An 11,516-nucleotide genomic window follows, 5' to 3' on the forward strand; every position below is an offset into this window, starting at 1 on the left:
TTGTTGTTTCCCTTTTATACATGCATAAATTAAAAAGGTGAGACATCCAATTACTGTCATGCCACGCGGATGAGAGTAAGAAATAAACAGAAAAGAAACTACGACATGGTTGTTCAAAGAAGTCCAACGAAGCTGTATGATATACAAAGTCAATACAAGTTAGTGTTTAATATAAACGTATTTTAAATTAGAAATCGTCGATTACCCTAGGGACATGTTAAAATCTGTTACATTTTTCACATCACTCTTCCTTCAAACAGATCCTTTCAGAGATTAAAAGATAACATAAATTTATACTTATTATATTCTACTTGGACGGGCCAGCAATAACTGATATTCAGTATGCAGTGTTGCGTTTCTCAGTGTCTAATATTCGAGCCACAATGCAGCTGAATACAGCCCGTAAGTTCGGTTGTACTCGGGTTATAGTAATGGCAGTCATTCCCATTCTTCGGGTCTAACAGACGGCTAAAGTTTCTTATGGTAATGAGTAGTTGGTCAGTTGTTTAGAATTAGGAATGTTAAGTGATTCTGACTTGCCATTTAGCCCTTGTGAGCATAAAATACCCATCAATTGAAAATATCGGAATCAAGCTACTGAGAGACTTTCCAGGAGATTTGAGAAATTAAGAACTCTTAGTTTTCAACCAGAGAATATTCGTGATGAAATGTACGAGGGTTTCATACAAAAACAAAAGAAAACGCCTACTAAATGTCAATTGGATGTTCAAGTTATTCACCCTCTAGATATTTAGTCTCAGGTAAAATAGAGTTAAATGGTCAGTATAGCTTTCACTCGTATGAGAAAAAATAGGCAAAAGGCACACAACGTTGTCCACAAAGCCACTTATCACAAAGCTTTAGTGTTTATCCTTCGGCTAAACTGTACACTGTGAAAACGATTACATGGATATGTGTAGTAAGAAATGTAGGTTTCTGAGAGGGCCGTAAGAAGCGATAAGTTCAGTCAGACTTTTTCGTAAAGCTATACATTACGTTGAGTATATGTAGTATGAAAATACGGTATCCTAGTTAATTCATAAAACCTAGAACTTACGAGTCGTGACACCAGACTCTTTCCTGCTTGGTTTGATGCTTACAACAAAAACTCTTTTAAACCCGTCCTCAATCCTCTCCTTCAATGATTTCTTCTGCGGGGCAAAGTCACTGGAATAGAAGCAATACTTACAAATAATTAATTTGTCATACTATATTTACACAAAAGTGACTTGTATGAGAGAAGATCAATATTTATTTAAATGAATTGTGTTATATTGATAAATCAGTTCCTTAATGTTAATGGTTAACAACTGAGATAAAATTGGTAAATATCACGATCCACACTAAAACAATTATTGTTCAGACAGTATAACAGTATGAACAGTATTTCAATAACTACTAGATCTGTCGTGTATCAGTGAAACTGTGGAGTCCTGCTATTATACAGAGGTGCTCGATAATAGTGGATATTGCAGATGTAATGGAGTTAACATATTCTTCTCTACTCTCATTCACAAGTTACTATAATACCCACACTAAAATTACTTATAATGAAAAATGGTTGCAATTGTGTATAGAGAAAAACAGTAGTTGAGGTTTGTCAGATGATTATTAAACGTACTTAAATATTTATATGGTGGAATAGATAACGAATTATGGTTATTTCATGGTCACATAAAACATATGTTACCAAATTTGTCTGCTTGAATCAAAAATACAAGAATTAAGGTCCCAAAACAAATTATAAGTGAAAACGACTCTACAAGATGTTGACGGCAAAGATGTTATGACAGGTAGCGTTTAACTAGTTGTAGCCAAGCAGCAAAGGTGCAATGTATTGAAGAAATACATAGGTTATGTAAGTAACTATGAAACCTAATTATATCATTGGATTACATACTTTTCATTGAATTTTAAGTTAACAGTTTTTCTGCTTGATAACAGATTATAATCATCAATAGTACGCATTCTTATCAAAACACAAGTTTTATGGTGAGATAAAAACAACTAAGAACAACAATATATAATATACATGAACTGTTACATATTTACTGAGAAACTATTTTAAAATATTTTTATAATTTTAATTTTTTTCGATACTTAGTCTATTTGATTTGGTTTCTTTTAAATTTTGCGCGAAACAACACGTAGGCTGTATACACCAACCATATTTTCAGCAATTGTAGTCTAAAGGAAAGACACCAAGTCAACACCTTACACTGTCAACTATTGGGTTACTCTTAGATCAACGAATAATGAAATAGACTGTCATATTTTAATTTTCCCTTTCGACTAAATAGGTTGAATGTGTTTGGTGTGACAGGAGCTCAAAACAGTTTTCTGGGTATTGTGAGCAGAGCGTCCTGGCAACCACTTAGATAAAAGTCAGGATTTATTTGAGAATACATACCTATTGGGTATGAAAATCCCGGTAGGAACTTGAGAATACATACCTTTTGGGTATGAAAATCCCGGAAGGAACTGATTCTTCTTCTTCATTCCAGATTGTATCATTAATTGGCCAAGATTCACCTAAGTCAAGATAAAAAATACTGATTTCTACAAAATTAAATAACATCTAAACTAGTTTTGCTTTGATATCTAGTAAGGAATCTGCTATATTAAATAATTAAATTCAAAACACAATAACAGCAGCTTTTACACGAGGTAAACTATGACTTTAATAACTACATCGTATTGTCCTTTTTTTTTACGTTCGTGCAAAGATACACCAAAACTGTCTTTGCTAGCCGTCCCTAATTTAGCAGTGTAAGACTAGAGGGAAGGCAGCTAGTCATCACCACCCACCGCCAACTTTTGGGCTACTCTTTTATCAACGAATAAAGGGATTGAACCTCACATTATAGCGTCCCCACAGCTGAAAGGGCAAACATGTTTGGCGCGACAGGGATTCGAACTCGAAACTTTGGGATTACGATTTGAATGTATTAACCACCTGGCCAAGTCGGGCTCAAAACTATTGAAGTGAAATTTTAAACGTTAAGATAAAATTGTTTCAGTTACAATGCAAAACCTGCTTGACTAAATAATTAAATTCAAAATACAATAACAACAACTTCTACACCAGGTAAATCCTGACTTTAATAACTAAATCATATGGACCTTTAATACGACATCATCATCATCAGTTCAAAACTGTTGTTATCGTAATTTTAAATTAACCGTCACGTTATTTTCTGCCGGATAATGCCATGATAATTTTGTTTCCCTATAATTAATTAATTTTAAAATAAAAATTGAACACATAATCCTATCATCTTTCTTTAGATTTGCACTCGGCCCGGCATGACCAAGCGTGTTAAGGCGTGCAACTCGGAATCTGAGGGTCGCGGGTTCGCATTCCCGTCGCGCTAAACGTGCTCGCCCTTTCAGCCGTGGGGGCGTTATAATGTGACGGTCAATCCCACTATTCGTTGGTAAAAGAGTAGCCCAAGAGTTGGCGGTGGGTGGTGATGACTAGCTGTTTTCCCTCTCGTCTTACACTGCTAAATTAGGGACGGGTAGCACAGATAGCCCTCGTGTAGCTTTTGCGAAATTCAACAGCAAACAAACAAACTAGATTTGCACTCACGACATATATTAATCATCTTGATGTTTGGTGAAGGGACTTCTGACGTGTTTTGTACCAAGAACAGATAAAATCAAAATGAATCGTCACAAATATTTTAATTTCTTGCTTTTCAAGTTCTTACTTCATGCTGTGTTGTATCCTACAGATTGTATTATCTTTCTCGTAATTCGTGGCATGTGCACGATTCACTAACGTCACGGCAGTACAAATTGCAATGTTAAGCGTTTCTTAAATGACAACATTTTAGTGTCTAGTAACTAAGTTATAGACAGACAACACACTACCATAAAGTGGTGTAAATGATTAAAATGGGTGATCTCTCCAGGTCATCTTTTACTGTAATAATAATAATAAAAGAAACGCTATTCTGATACAAACAAGAGACTGCTTACCATTACTGTTCTTTAACATCTTCTTAGCAATACAAAATCCGTGAGGTTTATTTTTAGACTTTATTATCTCTATAACACGTTTTTCATCCTCTTCAAATTCAACAACACGACCAGTCGTGTAATTCCAAACGGATGAGCTATCCCATTCAATCTCTTCATTGCTACTAGAGTGTGTTTTGGAGAGAAAAAATGTTGTTAAAGCACAGATTGTTGTTTCCCTTTTATACAAGCATAAATTAAAAAGGTGAGACATCCAATTACTGTCATGCCACGCGGATGATAGTAAGAAATAAACAAAAAAGAAACTACGACATGGTTGTTCAAAGAAGTCCAACGAAGCTGTATGATATACAAAGTCAATACAAGTTAAAGTTTAATATAAACGTATTTTAAATTAGAAATCGTCGATTACCCTAGGGACATGTTAAAATCTGTTACATTTTTCACATCACTCTTCCTTCAAACAGATCCTTTCAGAGATTAAAAGATAACATTAATTTATACTTATTATATTCTACTTGGACGGGCCAGCAATAACTGATATTCAGTATGCAGTGTTGCGTTTCTCAGTGTCTAATATTCGAGCCACAATGCAGCTGAATACAGCCCGTAAGTTCGGTTGTGCTCGGGTTATAGTAATGGCAGTCATTCCCATTCTTCGGGTCTAACAGACGGCTAAAGTTTCTTATGGTAATGAGTAGTTGGTCAGTTGTTTAGAATTAGGAATGTTAAGTGATTCTGACTTGCCATTTAGCCCTTGTGAGCATAAAATACCCATCAATTGAAAATATCGGTATCAAGCTACTGAGAGACTTTCCAGGAGAGTTGAGAAATTAAGAACTCTCAGTTTTCAACCAGAGAATATTCGTGATGAAATGTACGAGAGTTTCATACAAAAAACAAAAGAAAACGCCTACTAAATGTCAATTGGATGTTCAAGTTATTCACCCTCTAGATATTTAGTCTCAGGTAAAATAGAGTTAAATAGTCAGTATAGCTTTCACTCGGATCAGAAAAAATACACAAAAGGCACACAACGTTGTCCACAAAGCCACTTATCGCAAAAGCTTTAGTGTTTATCCTTCGGCTAAACTGTACACTGTGAAAAACGATTACATGGATATGTGTAGTAAGAAATGTAGGTTTCTAAAAGGGCCGTAAGAAGCGATAAGTTCAGTCAGACTTTTTTCGTAAAGCTATACATTACGTTGAGTATATGTAGTATGAAAATACGGTATCCTAGTTAATTCATAAAAACCTAGAACTTACGAGTCGTGACACCAGACTCTTTCCTGCTTGGTTTGATGCTTACAACAAAAAACTCTTCTAAACCCGTCCTCAATCCTCTCCTTCAATGATTTCTTCTGCGGGGCAAAGTCACTGGAATAGAAGCAATACTTACAAATAATTAATTTGTCATAGTATATTTACACAAAAGTGACTTGTATGAGAAAAGATCAATATTTATTTAAATGAATTGTGTTATATTGATAAATCAGTACCTTAATGTTAATGGTTAACAACTGAGATAAAATTGGTAAATATCACGATCCACACTAAAACAATTATTGTTCAGACAGTATAACAATATGAACAGTATTTCAATAACTACTAGATCTGTCGTGTATGAGTCAAACTGTGGAGTCCTGGTATTATACAGAGGTCCTCGATAATAGTGGATATTGCAGATGTAATGGAATTAACATATTCTTCTCTACTCTCATTCACAAGTTGCTGTAATACCCACGTTAAAGTTACTTATAATGAAAAATGGTTGCAATTGTGTATAGAGAAAAACAGTAGTTGAGGTTTGTCAAATGATTATTAAACGTATTTGAAAATTTATATGGTGGAATAGATAACGAATTATGGTTATTTCAAAGTCACATAAAACATATGTTACCAAATTTGTCTGCTTGAATCAAAAATACAAGAATTAAGGTCCCAAAACAAATTATAAGTGAAAACGACTCTACAAGATGTTGACGGCAAAGATGTTATGACAGGTAGCGTTTTACTAGTTGTAGCCAAGCAGCAAAGGTGCAATGTATTGAAGAAATACATAGGTTATGTAAGTAACTATGAAACCTAATTATATCATTGGATTACATACTTTTCATTGAATTTTTAAGTTAACAGTTTTTCTGCTTGATAACAGATTATAATCATCAATAGTACGCATTCTTATCAAAACACAAGTTTTATGGTGAGATAAAAACAACTAAGAACAACAATATATAATATACATGAACTGTTACATATTTGCTGAGAAACTATTTTAAAATATTTTTATAATTTTAATTTTTTTCGATACTTAGTCTATTTGATTTGGTTTCTTTTAAATTTTGCGCGAAACAACACGTAGGCTGTATACACCAACCATATTTTCAGCAATTGTAGTCTAAAGGAAAGACACCAAGTCAACACCTTACACTGTCAACTATTGGGTTACTCTTAGATCAACGAATAATGAAATAGACTGTCATATTTTAATTTTCCCTTTCGACTAAATAGGTTGAATGTGTTTGGTGTGACAGGAGCTCAAAACAGTTTTCCGGGTATTGTGAGCAGAGCGTCCTGGCAACCACTTAGATAAAAGTCAGGATTTATTTGAGAATACATACCTATTGGGTATGAAAATCCCGGTAGGAACTTGAGAATACATACCTTTTGGGTATGAAAATCTCGGAAGGAACTGATTCTTCTTCTTCATTCCAGATTGTATCATTGATTGGCCAAGATTCACCTAAGTCAAGATAAAAAATACTGATTTCTACAAAATTAAATAACATCTAAACTAGTTTTGCTTTGATATCTAGTAAGGAATATGCTAGATTAAATAATTAAATTCAAAACACAATAACAGCAGCTTTTACACGAGGTAAACTATGACTTTAATAACTACATCGTATTGTCCTTTTGTTTTTTTACGTTCGTGCAATGATACAGAAGGACTGTCTTTGATAGCCGTCCCTAATTTAGCAGTGTAAGACTAGAAGGAAGGCAGCTAGTCATCACCACCCACCGCCAACTTTTGGGCTACTCTTTATCAAAGAATAATGGGATTGAACCTCACTTTATAGTGTTTCCACAGCTGAAAGGGCGAGCATGTTTGGTGTGACAGGGATTCGAACCCGAAACCCACAGATTACGAGTCGAATGCCTTAACCCACCTGGCCATGGCGAACCTCGTTCTTCGATGTGGCATCTTTATCAGTTCAAACTGTTTGTTATTGTAATTTTAATTTAACGGTTACATTATTTTCTGAAGAATCATCTCATTATATTTGTCTCCATAATTTTGTTTTCCCTTTAATGAATGAAACTGAAATTAATCAACTGAACATATCATTCCTTCATATTTAGTTAGATTTGCACTCACGAAATATATTAGTAAATTAGACGTTTGGTGAAGAGTCTTCTAACGTGTTTTGTTTCAAGAGCATATAAGAATAAAATGAAGGTAAAAAAATGTTTTTATTTCTTGTTTTCAAGTTGGTATTTCATTCTGTTTTGTATCCTGCAGATTGTATAATTATTCTCGTGATTCATGGCATGTACACGTTTTACTATTATTACGGCATTACAAAATGCAGTGTTAAGCGTCCCTTTTGTCACAATCTCTGGAGGAACTGATTTTTCTTGGAGCTCACAGAGGGTGTCACTGATTGCTCTAGGAAAAAATGTGGTATCCTGACAAAGGCAATTTTTTTTCAGTAACATTGTGATTGGTTTTTGTCTGATTTTAAACCTGAAGAGAAAATAATATAAAGCTGTTTTCATTAACAATTTGACTTCTAAGAAATTTTTAACTAGTATCTTTGCGAATTATTCCATGTTATACACACACAGATATTTAAATACATGTATGTAAGTTATGAATAGAACGATTATTTTTTAGTTTTAGGAAGAGAATCCTACAATCACTGAACTCACAAAGAAGATTTAGAACTGAATTGCACTACTTAGAAAATGTAGTACTACCTAAAGGTTTAGGCCAAAGTTATATAATAGGGCTTGTATTAACGTTCAAAACCACACAATATATTATAACAACCAAATCCATTCTACCGGCATACCATTTCATGCTCTCTTCTAGTCTTACACTACTAAATTAGGGATGGCAGCGCAGATAGCTCCTGTGTAGTTTTGCGCGAAATTAAAAACAGAAACAAACAAACCATTTCATACCAGAAATTTCTTATGAAATTACCAGCCTCTTTAATAAATGGAAAATGATATTAAAACTTGAAATAATATAAACGTCTTATTCTTTAACCCTAAATAACTACTAATGAAGGAACAAAATATATCATGTACGTAGAATCCCATAGGAATGTATTGTGAAATATAATAGACAAATATCACATTTCTTGTAACTAAATCATAAAAAGAATATAAAGGTCATATGAGTAAGGATGAATTCCAAATATCGTTTTTAACATGCCAGCCATTTGAGCCTTGTCACAAAATACCTTGTAACTGTACACTTTACTCGTACGCTATCGTGCAACTGAAAACGAAAATATATTCTTTAGAAACTACGGAGATCAACAAACCAAACGGCATTTCTCCAAACCGTGATAATGTCTCTAGCAATATCAACCATATTTCGCTTCGTTCATTCACCAACCATAGACTTTACCAACCTTGACATTTATATATAATCTTTTCATATGATGGAAACACTTCTTTTACTCTAAATTATTGTACCTCTTGTATATATACCATGTACTGCTTTGCTAAATACCATATCTGAAGAAGACAGACCAACACTCTTTCGAAAAGCGTTGTACGTTCTCCCCAAACTAAATCACTTCATTAAAAATATAGATTGTTGTTTACCAACTCATTGCTTTACTGAGCCTAAAGTACTTCTTTACTGAAGCATTAAAAGGAATGTTTCTTGTGTCTTATGTTGCAGGTTTAATTATTATTTTGTTTAACGTGTTGAAAATCACCAAATATCTTATCCTATATTTTAATCGATAACAAAGATAAATCAGATTTTAGGTAATACAAAAAGTAACATTCGGTAACTATAAAATATTTAAATTTATAAATATGACTTTCTACGTGGAAGAAACTGTAATGGAGAAACAAAACGTGATCTAAAATATTGTATACATTAGCATGTAGAAGATATAAGAATATTGAAATTTTGGTCATAGCAGAGAATGTACAAGAACAAAATTCAGCATAAAATATTATGTTAAGCATGAAGTACTAGAGTCAATGATATCCGGGAACAATTGAAAATAGCAAAAAGTGAACGGATTTAATGAATAATGAAATAGAGACACATTTCTTTGTAAGAATATGTCGAGACTTGTCATAATTTTTTTTAAATCTGAAATATGCTTGTTAGACATGGTACGGGAATGTTTCTAAATGTTAAAAGTGTAAGAACTCAAAAGGTGTTCACACTTCCAACTTTCGTGTTTAGCCTAGTATGATCAATAACAGCACGTGAGGGTGATGTTTAATTCAAATATTCGTTGAAACGTACATCTATAAAATAAGACTAATATGAATTATTTCACTTTTTTAATCCTTCACTACCCAATTGTGGTGTTGATTGTAAATTAACAATTCCACTAAGTTTGCAGAATTGATTGGTTGTGATGTGAGATTCGATTTTGTCCTATTTTGTCTGTGTGTAGTCTATTCCAATTGTCAGATTATTTTATATTCTATCATGAGGTGACAATAGCTCATTATCATTTAAAACACAGTCCAAAATATGTTGATTTGTTTCCAAGCTTACTAAAGAAACCTAGCTGTTGGATCGCGACGAGATGATGAACAAGATTTTCCTTTGTCTTCAATGTGTTTGGCTTGTAATAAATATGGTTTCCTTTCTACATTTTGATCCTTTTTAACTAACTTTCGTTTGGTAAGAACATGGTTAGGTATACAGAGTATAATATATGTGTTAGTTTTCTAATGTCCAGGATTTTTCTCGTGGTTCTCTATAACTACGGCTTCAAATATTAGGCTCATATAGTCTTTATTTGCTCTGACAAGAAAAGAGTTGAAGATGTTTATTTACGACTTGTACATGATTAGTCGCTTGTGTCAGATGAATATGCCGTGTGTATATTGAGTTTTCAATTAAATTAAATGTTACTTTTTTTCTTCTACTTCAATAATTAAGTTTGGAAATTATTGTTAACTGATGATAATGGTGCTTTGCTTCTAAAACTATTACACCGGATCTTTAAATATTCTAGACGTAACAGCCAAAAGGGAAATGTTACTGTAACGATTGTTCTCCGTTAAATCGCTTGAGACTACTATTTGAATTGTTACATCCTGGTGGATATGATACTGGAAATTATATACAATTTGTACAAAATATATAATTATTGCCACTATTGCGGCATGTAGGTTGATTATTTAAAAGTTTGAAACGAAACTCAGATTCAGTTTGATTTCGTAAAGATAAAACAACTGTTTAGTTTTTTACTAAGACATCTGACTTTGTTTAGTGCTTGAAAAGGAACAAGAAGTTCAGTTTTAGAAAGTGGAAATTCATGTGTTGAAATAAATATATTGATATGAAATATTTTCTTTGCAGATTTCTTTTCTCCGATTTTGAATTGAAATTGCTTGAGAAATCTTTTTGTGGTTGTTCTGGCGAAGAGAAGTAACTGAACTTAGGTTGGGTTTTTTTAATTCCATACTTTCGATGCTTGTTTTGCAGTTTTGCAATTGGTGTAAATTTGATAAGTGGGAGGTGGAGGCGGTTTTGTTCTTGGGTCTACCAAATGATAAAATAAATATTTTAGAAAAACGTTTCACAAATTTTGAAAGATTTTGCTGGTACTTTTAATATTAGACAACCAAAAAATAGAGATATTTTACCTTTTTCTTTAGAGCTTTTCTGAGTATTATTCAAGCTTTTAGGCTTGATCCTGGCCATTCTTTTTTTCTTATCCTAGTGAAACAAATATATATATTTAACCAAATTTCTGTCTCTCCATAAAGTTAAGATAAAACTACATAAATAGCTCTCTGCGTTCTGTCTGTGACAGGTATTGAAACCAGATTTCTAACGTTGTAAGTCCGTGTATTTACCGCTTGTCCCTGGGAGTAATATCCAAAATATCGAAATGATTTTCTTGTGGATATGAATACCAAAATACTGGAATATATCACTTTTATTTCCTTGTTTTACCAGTTTCATAAGTTTCGCCGTTCAAGAAATAGTTACACTGAGAATCTTCGATATCCGTTGTGAGCAAAGCAAAGATAACCAGTTGTGTAAATTTGTTCTTAATTTCAAAATATCAATCATTTAATTAACGTTTGTCTCCTTTTTAAATAGCTAGTAGTGAGGGAGCAGAAGAAACTGGTTGAGTACAGCCACCAGGAACTGTGAAAAGTTACTGAGACTTATAGATATGAAAAAGTAAGTTAAAGTTTGAAATTATATCACAAACAAATTGTATTTTTATTATAACAACAAAAGTACAATTAGAATAACATATTAATTTTAAAAGGAAAATATGCTAAGTAGTTATCTTTTA

At 33.0% G+C, this 11,516-nt stretch overlaps 1 long non-coding RNA gene across 1 annotated transcript; it reads right to left on the reverse strand.

The window, feature by feature from the left end:
• Nucleotides 1–1,046: 1,046 nt before the first annotated feature.
• On the reverse strand, nucleotides 1,047–10,918 carry LOC143250378 (uncharacterized). Its single transcript, XR_013028150.1, has 3 exons — nucleotides 10,852–10,918; nucleotides 2,454–2,532; nucleotides 1,047–1,167 (listed from the first exon to the last, which is right to left on the reverse strand). It is a non-coding gene; the product is annotated as an uncharacterized LOC143250378 (long non-coding RNA).
• Nucleotides 10,919–11,516: the final 598 nt, after the last annotated feature.

Source organism: Tachypleus tridentatus, chromosome 5 (genome assembly GCF_004210375.1).
Source record: "Tachypleus tridentatus isolate NWPU-2018 chromosome 5, ASM421037v1, whole genome shotgun sequence".
NCBI lineage: Eukaryota > Metazoa > Arthropoda > Merostomata > Xiphosura > Limulidae > Tachypleus > Tachypleus tridentatus.